General features: G+C 45.0%; 11 non-coding genes across 11 annotated transcripts; 3 read left to right on the top strand and 8 right to left on the bottom strand.

Annotated features, from left to right (window-relative positions):
• Positions 1–2148: 2148 nt before the first annotated feature.
• trnan-auu (transfer RNA asparagine (anticodon AUU)) lies at positions 2149–2222 on the bottom strand. Its single transcript has one exon. It is a non-coding gene; the product is annotated as a tRNA-Asn (tRNA).
• A 1170-nt stretch (positions 2223–3392) lies between these two features.
• Positions 3393–3465, top strand: trnaq-uug (transfer RNA glutamine (anticodon UUG)). Its single transcript has one exon. It is a non-coding gene; the product is annotated as a tRNA-Gln (tRNA).
• Positions 3466–6412: 2947 nt separating this feature from the next.
• Positions 6413–6494, bottom strand: trnas-cga (transfer RNA serine (anticodon CGA)). Its single transcript has one exon. It is a non-coding gene; the product is annotated as a tRNA-Ser (tRNA).
• Positions 6495–14946: 8452 nt separating this feature from the next.
• On the bottom strand, positions 14947–15019 carry trnav-cac (transfer RNA valine (anticodon CAC)). The gene has a single exon. It is a non-coding gene; the product is annotated as a tRNA-Val (tRNA).
• A 442-nt stretch (positions 15020–15461) lies between these two features.
• Positions 15462–15533, bottom strand: trnae-uuc (transfer RNA glutamic acid (anticodon UUC)). Its single transcript has one exon. It is a non-coding gene; the product is annotated as a tRNA-Glu (tRNA).
• A 198-nt stretch (positions 15534–15731) lies between these two features.
• Positions 15732–15803, top strand: trnah-gug (transfer RNA histidin (anticodon GUG)). The gene has a single exon. It is a non-coding gene; the product is annotated as a tRNA-His (tRNA).
• A 574-nt stretch (positions 15804–16377) lies between these two features.
• trnav-aac (transfer RNA valine (anticodon AAC)) lies at positions 16378–16450 on the bottom strand. Its single transcript has one exon. It is a non-coding gene; the product is annotated as a tRNA-Val (tRNA).
• A 1196-nt stretch (positions 16451–17646) lies between these two features.
• On the top strand, positions 17647–17718 carry trnad-guc (transfer RNA aspartic acid (anticodon GUC)). The gene has a single exon. It is a non-coding gene; the product is annotated as a tRNA-Asp (tRNA).
• Positions 17719–17989: 271 nt separating this feature from the next.
• Positions 17990–18062, bottom strand: trnav-cac (transfer RNA valine (anticodon CAC)). Its single transcript has one exon. It is a non-coding gene; the product is annotated as a tRNA-Val (tRNA).
• Positions 18063–18513: 451 nt separating this feature from the next.
• trnae-uuc (transfer RNA glutamic acid (anticodon UUC)) lies at positions 18514–18585 on the bottom strand. Its single transcript has one exon. It is a non-coding gene; the product is annotated as a tRNA-Glu (tRNA).
• Positions 18586–19432: 847 nt separating this feature from the next.
• Positions 19433–19505, bottom strand: trnav-aac (transfer RNA valine (anticodon AAC)). Its single transcript has one exon. It is a non-coding gene; the product is annotated as a tRNA-Val (tRNA).
• Positions 19506–19896: the final 391 nt, after the last annotated feature.

Below are 19896 nucleotides of genomic sequence, written 5' to 3'. Positions count from 1 at the left end.
AATGCAGAGCAACTGTTGGACTGGCATCGAAAGGACGTGTGCGCACGGAGCGAGCCTTCCCTGCGGCGGAGCGCGGGAACTTTCTCCCACCTCCCGCTGCAGGAGTTGTGTGCGCTGCAGCGGTGCCGAGAGAAAAGCACAGAAGGCAGCAGGCTCTGGAGAGCAGGTAAGAGACGGAGCCTTGTGGGCAGGCGAGCAGGCCCGTTTTTTGGAAATTGCTGAAAAGGTTTGTTCGGTGTGTGGCAGGCGCACGTCGCGAGCTTGCGTGGCGATCTGCCGGTCTGGAGTTATGCAAATGAGGCCGAATTGCATCCCGGGACATGCTGCGAATGCGCAATGGCGACTGCAGATGTGTAGGAAACGGCGCGCTCGTTTTCTCGTTTTGCCCACACTTTTGAGTGTTAGTGTGGCGTGTGAGTGTGCGAAAGAGTGGGCCCAGCAGGAGGCGGTGGCGTGCGGGGCGAGGAGGTGGCCTAGGCTGCGCAATTTGTGCTGTGGGTGCGGGCCTCTTGCAACTTGGTTTATTTGGTTTATTTATGGTTCGCATAAATAAAACCGGAAAAGAGGAATTTATTCTGCTTCCTGTGCGTGCAGTAGTTACAAAGTTGAACGTCTTTACACGATCTGCTGCAGTTTTCAGTGGGCGGGCTTTGTCAGATGGCTTTTAAAAACGCACTGTGTTTCGGCTCGGGAAACATCATGAGAAGTGTCCTGCATGTTTTCAGTGTATAGCTGTCTTTTAACGCATACAGAATTCATTCAAAATCATTGATTTCTCCAATTAACAAGGGTCCCTTAAAGGATGAGTCAAAGTAACGTCTAATCGGATTAGTTTCCTTTGAGCTGGTTCAGAGTTTGCTCAAGAGTTTACCTTTCACAGATGCGCAAAGAAGAATGTTGGGGGTGCATGCTTCAAGGCGCCTTACAGCTGTAGGGAGTGATTTGAGACGATTCGTGGCGTGTGCTCGTTCCCATATACCGTACGCCCCGGGGTGCAGTGCCAGGATGACGTACAATACTGCTTGGGCACGTAACGGCATTATATGCAAGTGCGGGACGTGAGGGTTTTCGTTTGTTCTTTTTGTTTTGCTCTGCTTTGCTTTGTTCCGTGGTCAAGAGGCGTAAGGTAAGTTGTAATCCAGGGAGTACACTGGTGGCAAACAGTCCAAGGTGAGAGGTGAGGTCCAAAGTCGAAAAGGCAGAAGGGGAGTCCAATATCCAGAATAAAAGAAGTAATGGAAAAAACGCCAGGTAGAGCTCTCAAGGAGTAGACTCAATACCAGCGGGAAGCAGGTAAAGATGGTAAAAATAGCACTGCGTACCGCACGGTGGAGTGTGTGCAGGTGGGTTAACTCGTGCGGCGGCGTTTGTTAATAATCACCCGCTGCTGGTGCTGATTAGATTGCTTAAGAGTTGGTCTTAACTGCCTGGCGGTCATGACAAGCTCCTCTTTAAGCTGTGGTTTAGTTTTGCATTCATGTGTTTCTAGAGCAGTTATTTATGGGGGTGGGTGGGTCTTTCACAGAGGCTCAGGACAAATCCCCTGCATGAAAGTCTACTGTGTGCGTTCAAACAGTCACAGGTCAAGAGCCAGGCAGGAGGACAATGGACAGAAGAAGCAACAAACTAAAAATAAAAGAACGAATATGAAAAAGCCACCATCTTTTTCTTTTTGACATTTTCCGACTTTCATGCAAGCCAGGACAAAGTTGCTCGTAGCTACTTGTGGATTCAAATACTCTATCGAGTGCTTTGATGAGTTTTTGCAATTTGATTGTCGTCCTGTCAGCCTGTTTCTGTTTTTTTTTTTCAATCTAGGGATGGAAAGTATGAGGGAAATGATGGAGCAATCAATAACCGCTCCGGAAAAATGGCAGAAAGAAATGGTCCGTCACTAAGGACATTTGTGAAGCAGAGGAGTGACATCACCACAAAGGCGACACATTCTGCTGATGGTTTTGGTGAATAATGATTGAGGCGCGTTAAGAGAAAGGTAGCTGTGTCAGCATGCGTAGGCTGCAAAGGATCAAGCAAAGGTTTGCTCCATGCTGAAAAGAGAAGAAAAGAAGCACAACGTTTCGACTGTGGAGCCTTCTGCGCCATTTTCTTTAGCGGTGATGATGTTTACATTGGAAAAACTGAGACATGCGTCCCTGGGTGGGCTTGAACCACCAACCTTCCGGTTAATAGCCGAATGCGCTAACCGATTGCACCACAGAGACTGACGGCCGCTTGAGCTCCCTACATTTGCAGGTTTATGGTCAAAGAAAACAATCACTTGCACTTCTTGCAGCCGGCAATCTTTTTCCACTGACAACCAAGAAATGGATTTCATCTTTCACAAGCTGTATGGATTTCTTCAAAAACAAGTTATTCCAGAAAGGAAATGAATTCTTGCATTAAACTGAACCAAGCTGTACATGTTTGTCTGAAATGAGACATTCGGCACAACAAGACACGGAGAGAGGCACCGCTGGTATTCAGACCCAGGATCGCCTGCTTACTAGGCAGGCACTTTAAGCCACTAGGGAACAGCGCCAGCAGAGCACCGCCCTTTTACAGACACTTGGACACATCTGTGTTCGGTGTGCACTTAACCTGCTCTCTGAGCCCGTTGCCTCCGTCCCATTTAATAGCAGAACTGACGCCAAGAGAAATGATGAGAAATGGCATTTATCGGGCACTTTTCATGTCCAAGGAGCTCAATGCCCTTGACACCTCCCATTCTTTGGCGACACCATTTTTTCTTTTAATTTCTATACTTATTGATAGAATAAAAACGATATGTCATGTACTGTAAGGGAAATGTCTCTTTTCATGGGGAAAGCTAGCACCAGCAAATGTTGTGTTTAGAAGAAGTGATTTAACATGACACGTGACCTAATTTACCGGAGCAAAAGCTCACCCAGCAAGCCCTGCTTTACTTCTACAGGAGAGAAGTACTGTAGAGTCTGCAAGATGTTCAGCTGGGTAGCTACGTCAGCATGCCTCGGCTGCAAAGGAACAAGTAATAGGTTTATTGCATGCTGAAAAGAGAAGAACGGAAACACAGTGTTTCGGCTGTGAGGTCTTCTCACACCTGAAGAAGCCTCACACCTGTAAAAGGCTCCATGGTTTTCTTTCTTCTCTTTTCAACATGGAATACACCTATTGTCTGCAAGATGTGACAATTTCATGGTGTTTTGGAAGAAAACCTTTTTTCTTTGAATTCAAAATCAATCGGAATTTCAGCACGACACATCAACACTTTTTCTTTTTTAAGGAGATGATATTTTAAACCTGATAAAAATAGTAGGAAACACAAGTTTCTTGCTGTGAAAATTTAGATGGGGAAGTGTACTACTAGTAGCAGTGTAGAGCTCTCTGTGGTGGAGTGCAAGCACATGTTCTATGGGCCAGTGGCGTAATGGATAATGCATCTGACTTTGGATCAGAAGATTGTAGGTTCGAATCCTGCTTGGCTCGTGTGGCTTTTAAACCTCTCAGGTTCCTCGGTAACAGGTTGCTGTCATGTATATGAACTATAGAAAAGCATTTGCCACAACCCGTAAATTAGCACGCAAGTGCGGGCTAGTTAACACAGAACTGTATGGAGATCATCTCCAGCTCCGAGCTCAATTGCAATGAAAAAACATGCAGAACAGAACTGGAGAGCAGCTGAATTTGTGCTCGGTAGGGTGGGGAGGACTCAGCATTGCTATTGTTCTAATTGGCATAAACTGCAGGGAATCTGAATCAGAACATGTCAGTTAGTTCGATCATTGCGTCAATATGTAGGCCACGTTAATATAGAATTATTAGTTTGTCTGTCTCGTCTTTGTATATAGCTGAATGTCCCTGACAATTTCATGTTAGTTTTTAAGAACGACATTGGTGCTAATATATACATATATAGCATATAAGGAACACGTAAAAGTTTAGTCCATGCTGAAAAGATAAGAAAACCGCCACAACGTTTCATCTTGGAATAAATCTTTACTTGTTGTTTTGCAGCCTACCCATTCTGACCTAACTCCTCCCTTGAAATTCCCTAACAGATAAGGGTACGTAACGGCTCATGCGATGCTCAGTTGCAATTTGTCCCAAAACAAACAAGAACAGCAGCTGAGGGTTTGAGTTTGAACATGCACTGTATTAAAGCAGCTTTTATTTCCATTGATAAATGCTAGATATTCCTACAGAGATTCTCCAGGTGTGTAAGCGATTCCTGTTTCTGTTTCTATTTCTGTTTCATATATATAAACAGTATATATATATGTTACATGTGTCTCTGCAATAGTATAAATGTGTTATACACTATCAGGGGCTGCTTTTTTGTGCACCTCATCTACAACAAGGGATTTTTTTTCATTTATGTTTGTGGACCTTCACCATTTGAGGAAGTGAGTTAGATAAGAAAGTTACAGGTATGGTGAGCAATGACTGACAAAGGCACGTACTGCGTATTCCTTACAGAAGTGTAAGCAATTTGTTCTAAAAAACACCGGCTAAAGTCCAACATCGTTAGCAATCTTATTACTTAAACAGAATTAACATCAATAAACTGTAAGGTGCTGGTACATGCGAGTAGATTTGATCTTCTATTAAACAAAAATGCAATTACAGCTCTAAAAGGTCAACCTAGACTTCTGTAACAGATCAGTTCAGATCATCGCTGTTCCTCTGACCTTGTGAGTCTTTGGAATTTTAAAATTGTATTTTGCTTGCCTTTCATGTGGTCTGTGTACAAGTCACTGTGGCGTATGCGGTCCTACACAGCCTTGCTATAGACGTGACGAGCCTCCGCTATGTTGCAATGGAGAACAGGTTCAGTATGGAGCTGCCGAGAAAATTCAGCTGGAAAGCTCGTTGCAGAAAAGCATCGTTATCTGCGTCCAGCTGCAAAGCGTCACTCGTGGGTGCTGAAGAATCGATTTCCAAGGCAGTGGGTCTAGGCGATTTAGAGTGTTAAAGGTCCCAGCGAAAACAAAACAGCGCTGGTCCTTTTTCATGCACGCACGAGAGCAAATGCAAAGGACACCGTAGTCGGCAGGATTTGAACCTGCGCAGAGAGACCCAAACAGATTTCAAGTTTGTTGCCTTAACCTCTCGGCCACGATTACAGTAAATACGCCAGCTGTTGGCTTCTTGCTACAATCGAACAGGGAGTGCGAGGCGGCGGCGGCGGCGGCAACTTTTTTCAAGTTCGCTCTCCGTTTAAGAAACCTTTTACGCCATACGTGTAAGCAGACACACACCTCAGAGTACTTAAGGGTGGCTTCAAGTTGGAATGATAAAGTTTCCCCGTTCGGACATGAAAATAGAACTTTCTTAGACAGAAAGAAATCAACAACGGAGACATGTGGACGACGATTTCAGTCACTGCACTTTGAATAGCATTTTTACTCGAGTTACAGGAGATGCACGAATGGCCCTTGACCTACGCTCTTACGAATGCCTTGGAACATTCAAAGAGAACAGCCCTCAAGTCCTGCGGTTTATTATAATGCTGTTGCGTGTCGAGGCAGTATTTGACTCCGTCCTACCGTTGAGACACGGGGCGTACTGTAAATGAACTGCACCTGACAGCTTTAGAAAAACACCTGGGCTCAGTACGGTGCTGAGAGCTCAGCGTTGCTGTTCTAATTAGCACGCACTGCATCGGCTATGAGCCCGAACTTTTCAATTATTCCGATCAGTAAGTCAACACGTAGTCCACATGAAAGGTAGAAATATTCTCTTGTCTGTCTCTTGTTTTTATAGAACTGAATGTCCCTGACAATGTACTGTTAGTTTTAATTGAAGAACGGCATCTGTGTTCAAATATACCAGACAAGTTTACGTAACTGCTCATGCAACACTCAGTTGTAATTAGTCAAGAAATAAAGTCGAACAACAGCTGCGAGTTTGATTCTGAACGTATGAGATTGCAGCGCCTTTTACTTCCATTGACAAATGATAGATATTCGAAGAGAGATCCTTCAGACCAGCAAGCAAACCCACGGCTATTTCGGTTTTCTATCTAGGCAACGTTGGTGTCTGCGATAGCATACATGAAAGCGTGATGCAATTTCTGTGGCTACACTTGTTGCACGTCATGCACAGTAAGAGTGTTTCTAACACCAAATACAAAGTCAACAATTAGCGATCACGCCTTCTCCTCAGTTAACCCACTGAAACCCTTGCTGTTAACAGTTCTTTACTGCGTGCTTTACGAGCACCTACATATTGTGTCGGTTCTTTCAGCTTTATTCATTAGGTTTTCAAAGGCATAAGTAGAGCACCAGAGGTGCGAACACAAAGTGTGTGGTTACCTGAAGAATTGATTTCCATGGCAGGGGGGACAAGCGATTTAGCGTTTTTATAGCACGAGGAAAGGAGAAGCGGCACTACGCCTTTTCAGCGCAGGCACAAAGCGACGTGCGGCAGACGCCGTAGTCGGCAGGATTCGAACCTGCGCGGGGAGTCCCCAATGGATTTCGAGTCCATCGCCTTAACCACTCGGCCACGACTACAGCGAGCTCGCCGCTGCCGCATTCCTCCTATAATCTAACACGGAGTGCGAGGTGGCTGCGGAAACGTTTTCAAAGTCGCTCTCCGTTAAAAAAAAAACCTTTCAGAAAATACGTGCCGGCAGACAGACACGCCTCAGAGGGTTTAAGGCTGGCTTCACGTTCAAATGATAAAGTCTCCCCGTCCAGAAGTCAAAATGCAACTTTGGCAGACAGAACAAACATCAACAAACCACAAATGTGGACAAGGATTTTACAAGCTGCACCACATTGCACTTTCAAAAGCATTCGTGTTAGACGCAGGAATTGCCTTTGATTTGCGCGCTTACGAACGCCACGGAAAACGAAACAAAACTAAAGCCCTCAGCTCTTGCACTTGATTATAATGCCGTTAGGTGTCGAAGCAGTAATTTACGTCATCCCACCACTGCAACACGGGGAATAGAGGGAAATGAGCACAAGGTGAGATATTTTTAATCTGTAAGGCTTCTGTAGTTTCTTTTTGAAATCATTGTTACAACATATTATGTAAAAGCATGTTGAAAAGAATCTACCTGCATTCCAGCGGCCCTGAGCAAGAGGCCGCTGTCCAGGAGGAAGAGATGCCAGAGGCTGCTCTAGAAACTGAAACAGAAGCGGATAAGGAAGGGGAAGATGTGAGCTCTGAAGAACTCTATCAGCAGTAAGACTTTTTATTTTTCAGATGTATCTATTTTTTACTAAAATTCTATTTGTCTTATAGGTATAAAATGTTTAAACCGGTGTTTTATATCCTTACAGGCCCTGAATAGTTAAAAAGTATCAGCAGGCCGGAAGAGAGTGGCCCAAGCTGGACTCTATAGAAAGCACTCCCTGGATGCTCCTCTCCTGATTGGATTCAAACAGTACCTTACCAAGGATCTGGGAGTGGCAAATTATTCTCAGGAGGTATTTATTTTTTAAAGGCATTAAAAATTAAGCAATGGTATCTTCATTGTAAATGTTTTTGTTTCTTAGCTTAAAATTCACCCAAAATGATGTCAGCCATAAACATCATGACTCTATATTTCCTACCTGAATCTATTCTACTTAAATTATTACATTATACACAATTTGAGTTAATTTTAAAAAGTAAAAGGTAATGAAAGGAATGCATTTTCATAAGAAAGATAATACCGATATGCATGTGATAATCTTCCTTATATCATGTAGTGCGTCATTTGGACACTTTGTGGGCTTGAAATACAAAGAAAATCATGTTCTATGGTACAAGATAAATACAAAACTTAAGCTTTTATTTTAATTAGATTTGTTTATAAAGCATAAGCAATCATTTATTACATCGCTTCTTGAATTAAATCTTTTGACAAGAGGTAAGACTTCTATTTTACATTTAAACCCATGTTTAGCTGTGTTTTTTAGATTTAACTGAACCAATTTCTGTGTGTGATAATGTCCTTGAATTCTGACAACATCACACTAAATTACATGATATAAAACAGCTAATGTTTCTAGAGATAAAGTTTCTGGGATGCTTCTAATTACTTTTTATTACCAGGGACAGTTTAATTCACCTTGTACAGTACTGAAAGACCAAGATGCTTTTTTTAAAAGTTATTTGACATTTTATAGAACTTTGTCTACTATGGCAACATGATGAGCTTGGTGAAACTTGGAAAAATACTGCTTGGCCACTTATCTTAATATAAAGATAGGATAAAGGTTTATCTTTTGCACCTACCTGACCCCCAGGGAAGGCCAATGCTTTCTAAGTTGATGGTTCCCTACAGTAGACTGTACCTTATCTTCAAAGGTAATGTATATTGACCCAAATCAGTTTTGGAATCCAATCTACTGACAAGATGGAGCACATCCTTTTTTCAGGATTTTAGCATCATACGTTTGGTATATTTAGTCCCTAATGCTGAAAGAAATGATCATAGAACATTTGGACACTTTGTGGGCTTGAAATACAAAGAAAATCATGTTCTATGGTACAAGATAAATACAAAACTTAAGCTTTTATTTTAATTAGATTTGTTTATAAAGCATAAGCAATCATTTATTACATTAATATATGTGAAAATAACATTTTAGCATCATACGTTTAGTATATTTAGTCCCTAATGCTGAAAGAAATGATCATAGAACATGACATCTAACCTTACCTGTGGCGTCTTTTATCCCTATTGCTCAATGCACGGTGAAAGCATTGCATACATGTGTCTGACAATGAGGAATGGGCCCCTGAGACAGTCATTTGCATGTTTCACAAACGATCGTATATTACTAGAGATTCTGTTTGGGATTCAGATGTGAATTCGGACAGCAATCCCTTTCAAGAAATGATATGTTCTGGATGAGGTCAAAGGTGATGGAACACTGTATTTAGGATGTGTTTGCAGTGATTGTGTGTCTCCTGCTTCAACGCAGTGATATATAGATGTGCTCCTGTAATTTATTGGTACATGCCCAGGGCAGTAAGCAGTCTGAGGATTTATTTCCAGACGGCATAGAGCAGTGAAGCAGTGAAGTAGTGCAACACACTGGATCATTATATTATTAGAATCTATTCTACTTAAATTATTACATTATACACAATTTGAGTTCATTTTAAAAAGTAAAAGGTAATGAAAGGAATGCATTTTCATAAGAAAGATAATAAGTATATGCATGTGATAATCTTCCTTATATCATGTAGTGCGTCATTTGGACACTTTGTGGGCTTGAAATACAAAGAAAATCATGTTCTATGGTACAAGATAAATACAAAACTTAAGCTTTTATTTTAATTAGGTTTGTTTATAAAGCATAAGCAATCATTTATTACATTAATATATGTGAAAATAACATTTTAGCATCATATTATTACATACAGGTCTCTAGCTTCAACACAGTGAGATATATATATGCTCAGTGATTTATTGGTACATGCCCAGGGCAATAATCAGAATGAGGATTTATTTTCAGACGGGCTATAGGTAGTGTTGTGAAATACTTCAACACACTGGATCGCAGATTTAGACCCCCTGCACTCTTACTCCTTAAAAACCAAAGAAATGAAGATATGTAGCAATCACATTGTAACAGGGGTGACAGTGATTTAATGCTTATACTAGTGGACTTCTGGTACCTTTAGGGTACGGTGTTCCCTGAAGGGATCTCAAACCCTGCATTTCAGATGCCTAGCTGTATCGCTGATGTGTTGCACCTCAGAATCACTTTTAAACCTTACCTCTGGTATCTTTAATCCCTATTGCTCAACGCATGGTGAAAGTATTGCATAAATGTGTCTGAAAATGAGCAATGGGCACCTGAGAGTCATTTTCCTGTTCCACATGCAATTTCAACATTTTCCTTGGGAGACATCAAGCCAGCAAGCCACTGCTGTGGTTCAGTGGCCAGTGTGGAGTTCAGTGGCCCTGTTGTACACAGAAAGCACATTGAGTTCCTTGGACATGAAAAGTTCCAGATAAAAGCCATTTCTCATCCTTTCTCTTGGTGTCGATGTTGCTATTGTATGTAAAGGTGGCAACTTGCTCAGCGAGCAGGCGGAGCACACACCGAATGCAGATGTGTCTGAGTGGTGTGTCCAAGTGGCTGCAAAAGGACAGCGCTCCCGGGGCGCCGTGGCTTAGTTGGTTAAAGCGCCTGTCTAGTAAACAGGAGATCCTGGGTCCGAATACCACCGGTGCCTTTTTTTGTTCTGTCTTCTTATTATTCAGATCAGTAAGTCAACACGTAGTCCACATGAAAGGTAGAAATATTCTCTTGTCTGTCTCTTGTTTGTATAGAACTGAATGTCCCTGACAATGTACTGTTAGTTTTAATTGAAGAACGGCATTTGTGTTCAAATATACCAGACAAGTTTATGTAACTGCTCATGCGACACTCAGTTGTAATTAGTCAAGAAATAAAGTCGAACAACAGCTGTGGGTTTGATTCTGAACGTATGAGATTGCAGCGCCTTTTACTTCCATTGACAAATGATAGAGATTCGAAGAGAGATCCTTCAGACCAGCAAGCAAACCCACGGCTATTTCGGTTTTCTATCTAGGCAACGTTGGTGTCTGCAATAGCATACATGAAAGCGTGATGCAATTTCTGTGGCTACATTTGTTGCACGTCATGCACAGTAAGAGTGTTTCTAACACCAAATAAAAAGTCAACAATTAGCGATCACGCCTTCTCCTCAGTTAACCCACTGAAACCCTTGCTGTTAACAATTCTTTACTGCGTGCTTTACCAGCACCTACATATCGTGTCGGTTCTTTCAGCTTTATTCATTAGGTTTTCAAAGGCATAAGCAGAGCACCAGAGGTGCGAAGGCAAAGTGTGTGGTTATCTGAAGAATTGATGTCCATGGCAGCGGGGCCAAGCGATTTCGCGTTGTTATAGTACCAGGAAAGGAGAAGCGGCACTTCGCCTCTGCCGCGCAGGCACAAGGCGACAGGCGACATGCGGCAGACGCCAGAGTCGGCAGGTTTCGAACCTGCGTGGGGAGTCCCCAACGCATTTCGAGCCCATCGCCTTAACCACTCGACCACGACAAAAGCGAGCCTGCCGCCGCCGCATTCCTCCTATAATCAAACACGGACTGCGAGGTGGCTGCGGATACCTTTTTAAAGTTGCTCTCCGTTAAAAAAAAAATACCTTTCACAAGATACGTGCCGGCAGACAGACACACCTCAGAGGGTTTAAGGCTGGCTTCACGTTCAAATGATAAAGTCCCCCCGTCCGGATGTCAAAATGCAACTTTGGCAGACAGAACAAACATCAACAAACCACAAATGTGGACAAGGATTTTACAAGCTGCACCACACTGCACTTTCAAAAGCATTTACGTTCGTGTTAGACGCAGGACTTGCCTTTGATTTGCGCGCTTACGAACGCCATGGAAAACGAAACAAAACTAAAGCCCTCAGCTCCTGCACGTGATTATAATGCCGTTACGTGTCAAAGCAGTTATTTACGTCATCCTACCACTGCAACACGGGGAATAGAGAGAAATGAGCACACACTACGAATCGTCTCAATCACTCCCTAGAGTCGTAAGGCGCATTGAAGGGTGCACCCCCATCATTAATCGTTGCGCCTCTGTGAAAGGAAAGCTCTTGGGCAGTCTTTGAAACAGCTCGGATGAAACACTTGATTGCTTCCATGTGCATCTGGAGCCCACCCAGTGGGCAAAAGACGTATAATATACGTCTATTAAACGCTTACCTTATACGTCTAAATGTGGTCTACAATTCGTCTAGAATGAAATTCTAATATACGTCTAAAGTTATACGTCAATTATACGTCTATGTTTAGACGTTCATTATACATAAATGGTTGGAGTTCTATTATACGGATAAATTTAGAGGACTATTATACATATATGGTTGGAGTTCCAGATAACTTTAGAGGTCTATTATACGGATAACTTTAGAGGACTATTATACATATATGGTTAGAGGTCTGTTATACGTATAACTTTAGAGGTCTATTATACGTATATGGTTAGAGGTCTGTTATACGTATATGGTTAGAGGTCTATTATACGGATAACTTTAGAGGTCTATTATACGTATATGGTTAGAGGTCTATTATACGCATAACTTTAGAGGTCTATTATACGTATATGGGTAGAGGTCTATTATACATCAAAGATAGATTTTATAGGTGTAGAAACAAGTAAACCAAGCCAATGATTAGATTTAGAAATGTATTCTGAAAATACACATTCACACCTGAAACATATGTATTTCAAATTATACATTGTATACAATCAATCAACAATCAACATATGGGCAATAATCATAAAAAACACATCTAGTCTTAAACTTTAGCTACAAATTCTGGTAATATGGCAATATACAGTATAGTAATGACAAACACAAAACTAATTACATTAACACACTAACTCAAAACCACATTTTGATTCAAATATACATTTTAAAATGTACAACTTCTATATTTCCAAGAAAAAAAAATATTACAATGGAAGTTAAGATGATTTTTTCCCACTATTTGCAAACCCTGTCTAATTGTCCTAACAGTTAGAACCAAAAACCTATTATTTTCAGTGTCCAGATCTCCTGGCCCCCTGCCTTTCATATGCATTCTTCAAGTAACACATTGCATGCTCCTTTATTTCTTTTTCTGTTGATGTAGGGTGGGACTTCAGCACCGCAGCTAGGAGAAAATTATATAATTTTACTTCCCAAATAAATGATGATTAATATCTTCTTTAGTATAATCTAAAAAGTGAACGGTTTACTAAGCTCAAAACTGAAATAAATGTATAAAATTTGGCTTGCATCATAGCAGTTGAGCAATTAAGTCTGTCCTAATTAAAGAGTACCCAAAGTTTGAAAGTACAACATAGAATAAGAATAGAGAAACGGCAAAACGATTTTGTGTCATCTTCCCCATTCACACTATTTTATGTGCCATTTTTTGCTTATTCAAGTACTATTTTAATCAAAATAATATTAAGAAAGATCTGTATGTATTCAGATAGTATTATTATTGTTCATACTTACTCGTCAAAAGAGGATTGCTGAGATATTTGCGGATATACTTCTACGTTTGAAAAACGTGTCCAAAATTGTGACCAACGAATACTAGCAATGCATTGTGGTATATAACCGGAAAATATGCTGGGTTCGATATTTTCTCAACGTATGCGTTTATTAATGTTGTCGATATTATGGTTGAAATATAACATTGATAATACATCGCGGCTATGTGCCCCCTGCTATGAGCTGATGTGCAATTTTAACGCATGTAGTTAGTAAGGATCGGTCACTGTTGTATGGTATTATATATAATGACATTATGGAATAGGATGGGGACAGGCTTGGCATCACGGGGGGAGGGGGGAATGTTGCCCCTTCAGTTTTGGGCAAAAAGATTTACCTAACTTAATTTGCGCCCTAAAAAAATAGTTGTACTTTGTCAATGGTTAGACAACACTAAATGACAGGAACAGTCACTCAGTCTGTTTGATGGGCAGGAGGGCTATCCATCCAGGAACTGCACATATCAGTGTCGTTATTGAGTGTCAACATTACGATCCTGTTTGCTCAGGTGGACCGATTCCTTGCAGTAGTTTATCATTATACTTAAAATCGTTATATAACTAGGACTAGTTATAGCAGTCTGTGCTTTCTGTTGGTTTTACAACATTTTTTCTTAACGATTCAGAACGTCCATGTAGCTGCAAAAATGAACGCTTATGGTACTTTTCGCTCCAGGCAATACTCTCCAGTGAGAGTGACGAAAAATGTGAAACTGAACTTCATCGCAAATACCAGATTGTTAGTCGATATCTTCTATCATGAAGCACTAATCAATGGCATAGCTGCGAGATTTCATTTGGGTAGCTGCACCGTACAGCTCCGTTTCAACCGAAATATCACCCCGCTCAGAATTTCAGACGCCCCCCTACAGATTTTTCCCCGGGCACCGCGCACTGATGGGGGACGGGGTTTCCAGGAAATGGTATCAACTTTTCTCAAGAAAATAAAAATAGAAACTCTATAGGCACTCAAACATTTTACTGTTTTTTTTCAGGCAGGTGGCAAGACCCCTCCGCAAAACCCTTGTATGCCAAGCTGTGGGCATTGATTCGTCGAATACAGTATATTCACGGCGAAAATACGGCTATACGTATATATACGTCGCCTCGACGTATAATCAACGTCGAATTGCAACCGTAAAATCGACGACATTAATAAATGCATATATAACGTCGAAAACACATCTAACACTAGGAGTATACGGCACTCTGCACAGTGTACGAAGTAAATTATTTTCGCAGTAATTAATTTACACGTGTATAATAAATATAATTAATTACTGCGAAAATAATTTACTTCGTACACTGTGCAGAGTGCCGTATACTCCTAGTGTTAGATGTGTTTTCGACGTTATATATGTGTTTATTAATGTTTATTTCACAGCGTCATGCACCTTTTCATTGCTCTCGCTTTCAGAGCCTCCGCACGGCACACGACTCAACATCATGAAGCACATTGAAGTGAAAGCAGGGAGCGCTGCGACATGCACTGTGCAGATCCCGCCACACTAAGAGGTATATAAGCGTCAAAGGCAAGTCATTCCGAGTTGGTCGTTTGTGTTTTCCGTTCAGACGCGAAATGCTGAAATGATCTCTCGGCTCCTCGGTTGTCATTTCTGCTCCGTAAAGGAATCACAGCACGAGTCGGCTTCCAGCACGGTGGGTCGGGACACGATGCCGGGGGTCGGAGAGAGCGATGTCTTCCTCGTTAGTATAGGACCTGTCACCTGTCCCCACCTGTCACGCGGGAGACCGGGGTACATCAGGACGCGCATTGAAGTGAAAGCAGGATGCGCTGCGACATGCACTGTGCAGATCCCGCCACACTAAGAGGTGAGTGGGTCTGTTCGATCACAGCGCTAGCCGAATCCCCAATCCCCTTTTGTGCGTGGCGACAGAAGAAGTCTGGTCTGTTTCCGCCCGGTTTCGATCCGGGGACCTTTCGCGTGTGAGGCGAACGTGATAACCACTACACTACGGAAACTGTGGTCAGATGTGCCCAGCGGCCCAGCGCTGAGCTTCGCCAATGCGATTCAGCTGCTTCCAGTGCCTTTATTGGGGTGCGCTGATGGACCGTGCTCTCTCTCCAGAGACCAGCACGCCTGTCATGGACGGAGCAGGAAAGACGGCGCCACATTCTACAGCCCTCTCCACGCAATCGACGAAATCGGGCTACTGAAGTGGAGAAAATCGCCTCTCCAGAAAGTGCAAATATAATCTTGGAGAGTATAAATCCTATTGCCGAAGGTCAGCCCTGTCTACCAGAGTGACCCTCCCACCTCCTGCAGCGATGGTCAGCTCGTCTCACACGCGAGAAGTTTTGGCTGGAAACAAGCGCCCCCTCTTCTCGCACGTTGAGTAGTTTTAATGCGGCTCCTTCGTACACAGTGCTGATGTTTTGGAAAGCAGGAGGCAAAATTGACACGTTCCCATACCGGGAGTCGAACCCGGGCCGCCTGGGTGAAAACCAGGAATCCTAACCGCTAGACCATATGGGAGTGCACAACCCTGCTGTTCCGGGCATCATGCAAGCTAACTACATAAATATGAGAAAACACGCAAGAGAGTTGTCACTCAGAGTGTCGAAGGGTCGATGTATACTGGGGCTCAGTTGAAATGCGTCAGGACTTTCCCGAATTATGTCACACGAAGAGAGCACAGCCTTTTCCGCCCTGCCACGTGTGTGTCGGTAACTCGCCGTGATCGTATAGTGGTCAGTACTTTGCGTTGTGGCCGCAACAACCCCGGTTCGAATCCGGGTCACGGCAGAATAGGGGCGTCTGCTTTTACTACTTGCACGAATGAAGGCAAAAAAAAGCCAATTGATGTGAACGAACGGCGCTTTACAGAGGAGTACTGCCTGACTGGATCGTTGATGAACGACAGAGACCACTCCGACCTCTTCTCGGGTTTCTTCAATGACTTACTAAGGATCTTCTTCACATTCGCCCATGCAGGGGAAGCCAGTTACACCAAAGCAAACGCAGGAAAGTGCAATTCAAGCAGAGACCAGGAGGGACTTGTTTACACCGAGAGTGGTCGGAGAATGGAACAATGCGCCCAGCCCTGTTGCTGGAGCCGATTCTTGATGAGATCTTGGGCTCACTAAGAAGCCCCCGCTGGATGCTAATCTTTCTGTTGTTCTTGCAGGTCCTGCGCTGCTTTTGAGCCGACAGAGCTCGTCCTGATCTGTCGGCACAGCCCAATTGCAAATGATCGGCTCCGCATACAGAAGGAACGTGCGTTTGGTACAAGAGTGCATGAAGGCACCGGAAATACATTGGGAACAAATGACCGGTCGCTCAATACCTCTGTGAAGTACAGGAGCGTGCGAAATGAGGCTGTTTCCGCCCGGTCTCGAACCGGGGACCTTTCGCGTGTTAGGCGAACGTGATAGCCGCTACACCACGGAAACCTGCAGGGACTGCTGCTGGTGTCTCGCTTGCGTTTCGGGCTGAGAAAGGGACGCGTCACTTTAGGCAGGGGGCGCTGGAGAGAGGAACAAAGGGCGCGATGAAACAAAACACCGAAACCCGGGATCTTTAGATCTTCAGTCTAACGCTCTCCCAGCTGAGCTATTTCGGCCGTGCACAGAGCCCACAGCCACCTGCTCCAGCCTTCCTGTGTTGCGGCATGAGCGCACCAAGAGTAGCGGGAGAGTGTTGCAGGAACGTCACTCAGAAGGAAAGCCACCCAGGTGCGCCCTCTGAGCTCTGTCCAGCGCATCTTCCTCGCATGGACTCCTGCCTGCGACGGGCAGGAAACAATTAGCAAGAACAGAACAACACCCCATGGGTGTCTCATGACCACACCTTAGGTTGTGACACGTGCAGGTGTGAGGGGTTGCTGGGCTACTTTGGAGCAGAGCTTGGGCGGAGGGAGGGCGGGAAAGCAGACAAAGAGGTGACACCTCAAGGTCTGCACGATCACAGCTCTCCGCCGCCCCAGGCTTCCGCTCGATAAGCTGCTGGACACACCCGCCCCTCCTCACACAGACCGTGGAAAAGCCCTCGAGTGGGAGGGCTCTCTCTTCCTCCCAGGAGCTCTTGGACACGATGCACAGACAGGGTGCGGGGAGCCGCCGCCTGCAAACACGGCTCCAGGCAGGACTCCACTCCGTAGGAGCCGCAGAGCAGAGGAGATGGGGGCAGCTTAGCTCCTGTGCAGAGACCTGAGCTGCTGTTGCTGCAGACGCTGTCTTTTCTGCACTCGGGGTAGGAGTGAATGTTGAGTTGCCCTTAGAAATGAAGCAGAGTACTTCAACGGCACGGGTGTGTGTGTGTGCGTGCGCCCTGGTGATTCTGGGAGACAGATCGAACCTGGGCTAAAAGAGAGGAGGCTTAGCCCTCTTCCATTTGCTACTTCAAAGTTGTACAACCCATTTGTATCTGCTAGGCGGCGCAGTCGTCGTGCACAAAGAACGCTTTGAAAAGCGTCCAAAGCAAGTCATTCCGAGTTGGTCGTTTGTGTTTTCCGTTCAGACGCGAAATGCTGAAATGATCTTTCGGCTCCTCGGTTGTCATTTCTGCACCGTAAAGGAATCACAGCACGCGTCGCCTTCCAGCACGCTGGGTCGGGACACGATGCCGGGGGTCGGAGCGTGCGATGTCTTCCTCGTTAGTATAGTGGCAAGTATCCCCGCCTGTCACGCGGGAGACCGGGGTTCGATTCCCCGACGGGGAGTAGCTTTTCTTTTACCTCCTTAGAGAAAGGACTGCCTTTCACTTCTCTGTTTTCTAACACAGCGTCGTGCACCTTTTCATTGCTCTCGCTTTCAGAGCCTCCGCACGCCACACGGCTCGACATCAGGAAGCACATTGAAGTGAAAGCAGGGAGCGCTGCGACATGCACTGTGCAGATCACGCCACACTAAGAGGTGAGTGGGTCTGTTCGATCACAGCGCTAGGCGAATCCCCAATCCCCTTTTGTGCGTGGCGACAGAAGAAGTCTGGTCTGTTTCCACCCGGTTTCGATCCGGGGACCTTTCGCGTGTGAGGCGAACGTGATAACCACTACACTACGGAAACTGTGGTCAGATGTGCCCAGCGGCCCAGCGCTGAGCTTCGCCAATGCGATTCAGCTGCTTCCAGTGCCTTTATTGGGGTGCGCTGATGGACCGTGCTCTCTCTCCAGAGACCAGCACGCCTGTCATGGACGGAGCAGGAAAGACGGCGCCACATTCTACAGCCCTCTCCACGCAATCGACGAAATCGGGCTACTGAAGTGGAGAAAATCGCCTCTCCAGAAAGTGCAAATATCATCTTGGAGAGTATAAATCCTATTGCCGAAGGTCAGCCCTGTCTACCAGAGTGACCCTCCCACCTCCTGCAGCGATGGTCAGCTCGTCTCACACGCGAGAAGTTTCGGCTGGAAACAAGCGCCCCCTCTTCTCGCACGTTTTGCACGTTGAGTAGTTTTAATGCGGCTTCTTCGTACACAGTGCTGATCTTTTGGAAAGCAGGAGACAAAATTGACACGTTCCCATACCGGGAGTCGAACCCGGGCCGCCTGGGTGAAAACCAGGAATCCTAACCGCTAGACCATATGGGAATGCACAACTCTGCTGTTCCGGGCATCATGCAAGCAAACGACATAAATATGAGAAAACACGCAAGAGAGTTGTCACTCAGAGTGTCGAAGGGTCGATGTATACTGGGGCTCAGTTGAAATGCAACGTCAGGACTTTTCCGAATTATGTCACACGAAGAGAGCACAGCCTTTTCCGCCCTGCCACGTGTGTATCGGTAACTCGCCGTGATCGTATAGTGGTCAGTACTTTGCGTTGTGGCCGCAACAACCCCGGTTCGAATCCGAGTCACGGCAGAATAGGGGCGTCTGCTTTTACTACTTGCACGAATGAAGGCAAAAAAAAGCCAATCGATGTGAACGAACGGCGCTTTACAGAGGAGTACTGCCTGACTGGATCGTTGATGAACGACAGAGACCACTCCGACCTCTTCTCGGGTTTCTTCAATGACTTACTAAGGATCTTCTTCACATTCGCCCATGCAGGGGAAGCCAGTTACACCAAAGCAAACGCAGGAAAGTGCAATTCAAGCAGAGACCAGGAGGGACTTGTTTACACCGAGAGTGGTCGGAGAATGGAACAATGCGCCCAGCCCTGTTGCTGGAGCCGATTCTTGATGAGATCTTGGGCTCACTAAGAAGCCCCCGCTGGATGCTAATCTTTCTGTTGTTCTTGCAGGTCCTGCACTGCTTTTGAGCCGACAGAGCTCGTCCTGATCTGTCGGCACAGCCCAATTGCAAATGATCGGCTCCGCATACAGAAGGAACGTGCGTTTGGTACAAGAGTGCATGAAGGCACCGGAAATACATTGGGAACAAATGACCGGTCGCTCAATACCTCTGTGAAGTACAGGAGCGTGCAAAATGAGGCTGTTTCCACCCGGTCTCGAACCGGGGACCTTTCGCGTGTTAGGCGAACGTGATAGCCGCTACACCACGGAAACCTGCAGGGACTGCTGCTGGTGTCTCGCTTGCGTTTCGGGCTGAGAAAGGGACGCGTCACTTTAGGCAGGGGGCGCTGGAGAGAGGAACAAAGGGCGCGATGAAACAAAACACCGAAACCCGGGATCTTTAGATCTTCAGTCTAACGCTCTCCCAGCTGAGCTATTTCGGCGGTGCACAGAGCCCATAGCCACCTGCTCCAGCCTTCCTGTGTTGCGGCATGAGCGCACCAAGAGTAGCGGGAGAGTGTTGCAGGAACGTCACTCAGAAGGAAAGCCACCCAGGTGCGCCCTCTGAGCTCTGTCCAGCGCATCTTCCTCGCATGGACTCCTGCCTGCGACGGGCAGGAAACAATTAGCAAGAACAGAACAACACCCCATGGGTGTCTCATGA

This window comes from Lepisosteus oculatus, unplaced genomic scaffold, assembly GCF_040954835.1.
Source record: "Lepisosteus oculatus isolate fLepOcu1 unplaced genomic scaffold, fLepOcu1.hap2 HAP2_SCAFFOLD_40, whole genome shotgun sequence".
Taxonomy (NCBI): Eukaryota; Metazoa; Chordata; class Actinopteri; order Semionotiformes; family Lepisosteidae; genus Lepisosteus; species Lepisosteus oculatus.
The sequence above is the reverse complement of the archived record's forward strand: the minus strand, read 5'-3'. Positions and strand labels throughout refer to the sequence as shown.